Consider the following 6,000-nt stretch of genomic DNA (forward strand, 5'->3'; position numbering starts at 1 on the left):
TCATGTACATATTGGCCATTTGTATATCCTCTTTGGAGAAATATGCATGCAAGTCATTTGCCTATTTTTAATTAATAAGGTATAATAATGACCTATATAATATGAATATTCAAATCTTATCAGATATATGCTTTGAAAATATTTTATTCCATTGTCTTTTCCCTTTCTTGATAAGATACTGTGCAGCAAAAATTTTTTTTTAAATAATTTGATAGAATCCAAATTTATAAAACTGCTTGTGTCTTTGGTATGATATCTAAAGAAAACAAAACAAAATATCTAAACAAAGTTCAATAAGTTGTATTCTGTGCTTTCTTCTAAGGCCTTTATAGTTTGATCTTTTATACTTAGGATTTTGATCCATTTTAAGTTAATTTTTGAATATGAATGATGTATGGGTCTAAGTTCATCATTGTCCTTGTGAATATTCAATTGTTTCAACATTATTTATTGAAAAAGACTATTCCTTGGCCATTGAGTTGTCACAAGTGTGCTTAGGATTACCATCTAGTTATTTGCTTTTTGTTTGTCTCATCTCTCTTTCATTGTCTGTTACCTCAGTCATATGTTCTTTTGTATTATTTGAATGTTTTTATTCTTTCGTTTTATTGTTTCTATCTTTTTCTATTTTTAGCATTTAAGGACTATAATATAAACAACTAAACTTTCTCAATCTACTTCAAATTATTACTTTGACAAGTAATATGTGGAAGCCTTGCAATGTTTCTTTACCCCCTCACAGAAAGATTTGTTGTAGTAGTCAGGTTTATGTACATCCACCTAAATATCACACACTTAAAAGATACTACATTGTTCTATTTCTTCTAAGTTATAAATATTTTAAGAATTTAAGAGGATTTTCTTTCTTATTTGTATCATTATTTTCTATTTCTACTATCTTTTCTTCTTTCCAGAAGTCCAACTTTCCCTCAGTTATCATTTTTCTTCAGACTGCAGCACTTTCTTTAAGATTTCTTGTAAAGCAAGTCTGCAGGCAACAAATTTTCTTAGTTTTCTCTCATCTGAAATTTTCTTAAACTTTTATTTGTGAAGAATAATTTTCCTAAATATAAAATTTTAGATTCACAGTTATTTTCTTTATGGACATTAAAGATGTTTCACTCCTTCTAACCTAAAATTTTTTCTGATGAGAAATTGGAAATCACTTGAATTGTCATTCTCCTACATATACATGTATTATTTCCCTCTGGTTGTTCTTATTTTTTTTCTTTATTATTAGTTTTCAGCCATTTCATCAGGTGTATCTAGGTATGACTTTCTTTGAGTTTATCTTTTTTGGAGTTTGATGAGCTTCTAGAGTCTGTAAATTTATATTTTCATCAAATGGGGGTGGTTTTGACCATTGCTTCTTCAAGTATATTTTAATGCTGTATTCTATTTTCTTATTCTTAAACTCTATGACATAAAATTTCTATATTAACTTAAAGATCATTGAGGTTCTGTTCACTTAATTTTACTGTTTTTCCTCTATCTCTCTATTTCAATTTATAAAGTTTTATTTACCCATTTTAAATTTCTCTAATTCCTTCCTCCATCCTTTTCATTCTGTTTGAATTCATCTGAAGAGATTTTATTTTTGATATTATATTTTCCATTCTATATCATGCAAATTTTTATATATGTACATATACATATATATTTGTTTCTCCCTGAGACAAAAATAATTTGATTTTTCTCTTTCAATTCATATTTCAAGAACATTTACATTTATATAATAGGGTTTAGTCTAATAGCTGGTTTAAAGTATTTTTCTAATAATTCTAACATCTCAATCATCTGGGGGCTTGCAAGTGCTGTCTTTTTTTTTTTTTTTTTTTGAGAACTAGTATATTTGCTGAATTCTTTGTATGTCAAGTAATTTTGTATTACATCCTGAATATTCTGAATGTTATGTCGAAGAGATTCCAATCCAATCTTGTTGCAATCCTTTTTTGTTTCTGTGCTGGAATGTTTCAGCATCAATCAACCTGGTTACTTATTGACTTCAATGACTCTTTTTCCCTGGGTGGCAGTTCCAGCATCAGTTCAGTTTTTGAAGTTTTTGCTATGCTGTTTGTTGTCTCTTTTGTACATGTTTCACTCAGTGGTTAGTCTAAAAATGAATTATGCTTTAAGTATAAATTCTATTATTAAATCTACTTTGAATAAATTCCATATATGTGCTACTTAGTGATTAATCTACTAGTTGATCCAATTTAATTTTCAGTTCAGGTCACAAAGCCTTTGTTATGCTGCTTTGGGTCCTGCACAAATACTCTTTCCTTTCTGTGTTTTTTCCCACATTCTCTGTCCTATTGATGACTTTTTTATGTTTTCACGGCCAGAAAAGAGTGAATTTTTTTCCATTGTAGTCATCTGCTTTTTCTTACAACTCTGAGACTAGATACTGACCTTAGGGGAAAAATGGAAAACTCATGTTTGGTTATTTCTTTAAGTCTTGACACTCTTCCACTATTTAAATATTTTATTTACTCTTCAGAATTCTTCTGTAGTTACTTTATTGCATACTGCATAGTGTTTTTAGTTTTAATTTGTGGGGAATATAGATTCTAGTAGGTTTACTTAGTCCTTAATGCCAAAAGTCAAACTCTTTCCAGTGCCTTCTACAGTGATGAATTATTTAAACTCTAAATGTAAAGATAGATTTTTATAAATAAAAATGATACTTCTCACACTTTTTTAAGTGATAATATAATTTCATTTTAAAGTCATGCTTTCTCATTTCTATAGAGGCTTATGTGGAATAATAAGGTTATGAGGATTTCATAATAATTCATTTAGATAGCCACAACTATTTTGAGATGCAGTAGTATTCATTTATTTTATTTTGCTATTCTTGTATTTTCTTACTTTTCATTGTATACATAGTATAATTATTTAAACTTCATGATTTCTGAATTTCACATGTTCTTAAATATTGTTATGATCTACATTGCATTATGATGTACAGTGAATAATTAAAAATTTAATGTAAACTAATTTAGTTATTAACCAAATCATTTATTGAATTTTGATATACTATGATTGCAGTAAACATATGATAACATTTTAGTTAAAAATTTTGTACAGGTGATAAAAATAGTTGCAAACTTAAATTTAATTAGCCTCCTTAATCTTCTTAAAACCAATATTAGATTTATATTATCACCACAAAGTAAAATAAGTTTTATATTTAAATAGAATTTCAAACATTGGAGAAATGCTTAGTTGGAGGGATTGAAAATTGTATAATATATCTAAGTTTTTATTTGCATTTTGATTACATCTACTCAATTGAAAAATGTGAAGAAACATTATATTCTTATATAAACAATTATTTCTTGTATTGAATATAAGTATCCATAAGTTGGTTTATTGTTTTATTGTCATTTCCTTTTATATTTTATATGACACAATTAATAAAATTTTGAGAAGTGATAACAACATAAAGCTCAAATATTTTGGTTCAGTTGTGTTGTTGCAAAATTAATATATAATATTTGCAATATACGTTTTGTAATTTATTTTAGATTAAGATACATTTTGCCTATTTTTGAAAAATTAGAGGAGAAATAATGTTATGATATTATACATAGACCATGTAAGAATATTGTACTAGGCCTTTACATTTGACAAATTCTCAAATACAGAAGATCCTCTTGAATAGCTATGCAATTATACAGTTCTTATTAGAGAGATATACAGTTCTCAGCAATACATCCAAGTTAAAACTATAGTTTTACACCATATGCTTTTCATGCCATTATCATTCCCTTGTCTTAATTATCTATTATTTCTTGCCTTATTGAAGCCAAAGAAACTTCATAATATATTTTATTCAATCTGAAAGCATCAAACTTTAAATCTGTTTTAAAAAACTAGCTTTACATTCTTCAATGATTAATAAGATCTATGCATATGATAATAGACCATTCATCTGTCTGTGAGATATGTTTTCTGTTTTTATTAGGGAAATTAGTTATCTAACTGGTATTTCAATGTAGCATCTATAAAACCTATATTGTAAATGCTCATCTGAACTGATATTTTACAAATCATGTTTATATTTTTAACAGTCATGATAGGTAAAGCATCTGTTATCTGTCCATAGATTACTCTTAATCATTGTCTGTGTTTAGAAATGTGTACTTTAAAAAGTAAATAATATCATGGTGTGTAATAATGTCACTCTAAACAGAAAAAAATAGCACTCAACAATTATCAAAAGAGAAGATCAATTTTTCCCTTTCTATTGAAATTGCCTTTTCCCAGGTGGTCAATTGCACTTGTCATCTGTTATTTTGGAAAATGTACAGAATTTAATAGATGAGGTATATCAAACTAACTACATTAGGAATGTACCAGCTGTCAATATGGCATTAACCCAACATCATCTTTTGGGAAAAGCAAATTCCAAAATGCAGACAGTTTACTATTAGTCTGATAGAATGATTATAAGTTCCACCATCTGTTGCACATTTTACGATTAATTGTGTTTTGTTTTCTCTAAAAATGCGCATTTTTTTGTTACATAAGGTATAAGATCTCATGGTACATTCACTGTCTGGAGGTGACACACCAGAGCTATCAGTTAAATTGTGGTATGTATTTGCGTGATAATTATCCTGAAAATTTCACATATGTGTGTGTGTGTATGTATGTATATTCAAAAATAGTAATCCCATGCCAATTAATTCAATGTAACTTTTATATGGATTAAGTGTCTCTTAATTTTTTTCCAAGTATTACAATGGTGTAAATAACAAAAAATAAATAAAATAGGAAATAAAACCAAATATTCTGCTTTAATTTTTATAATTACTAATAGTTTAGTCTATGACAATTAGATTGCTCATGTTTATCATTTAATTATGACTGGCCAGATTGCTTATACAGTATATAATGTTATTTTTAAAAGATGGTTACTATAGCCTTGTAGTATAGCTTGAAGTCTGGAAAATGATGCCTTCTGACTTTTCTTATTACATAGGTCACATCGTGCATTCAAAATCTTTTCTGGTTGCATACGAAGCATAGAAGTATTTTTTTCTAGATCTGCAAAAAATGACTTTGGTATTTTAATGGGGATTGCAATGAACCTGTAAATCACTTATTGTGGTATAGATGTTTTAACAATGTTGATTCTGCCCATCCATGAGCATGATATGTCTTTCCATATGTTCACATCCTCTGCAGTGACTTTCCTCAGGGTTTTGTTGTTCTCCCTATGGAGGTCTTTCACTTTCATTCTCAAATATATTCCTAGGCATTTTATTTTCTTTGCCACATTGTGAAAAGCATTACATCTTTGATTTGATTCTCAGCTTGACTGTTGTTGGCATATATGAAAGCTACTGATTTGTGTACATTGATTTTGTAACCTGAGACTTTGCTGAACTTGTCAATTCCACCAGTCTCTTGGTTAAATCTTTGCAGTTTTCTGGATATAAGATCATATCATCAGCAAAGAGCAATAGTTTGACCTCTTCTTTCCCCATTTGGATACACTTGATTTCCTTCTTTTGTCTGATTGTATTTCTCTGGCTAGGACTTCCAGTGCTATGTTGAATAGAAGTGGTGGTAGTGGGCAAACTTGTCCGGTTCCAGTTCTCAGCAGGAATGCTTTCAATTTTTCCCCATTCAGTATGATGTTGGCTATGGGTTTGTTGTATATAGCTTTGATCATTTTGAGCTAAATGGCATCTATGCCTATTTTTTTTTTAAGAGTTCTTATTATGAAGGTGTGCTGAATTTTGTCAAATGCTTTTTCTGTGTCTTTAGAGGATCATATAGTCTTTATTTCTGCTTTTATTTATATGGTATATTACATTTATAGGTTTGTACATATTAAATCATCCTTGTATCTCTGGGATGAAGCCTACCAAGTCATGATGAATTTTTTTCTTTTTTTGATGTGCAGTTGAATTCAGTTTGCTAAGGTTTTATTGAGAATCTTTGCATCTATATTCATCAGGGTATCTGGCTTTTGTATCAAAGTGA

Source organism: Lemur catta, chromosome 2 (assembly GCF_020740605.2).
Source record: "Lemur catta isolate mLemCat1 chromosome 2, mLemCat1.pri, whole genome shotgun sequence".
In the NCBI taxonomy this organism is placed as follows: domain Eukaryota; kingdom Metazoa; phylum Chordata; class Mammalia; order Primates; family Lemuridae; genus Lemur; species Lemur catta.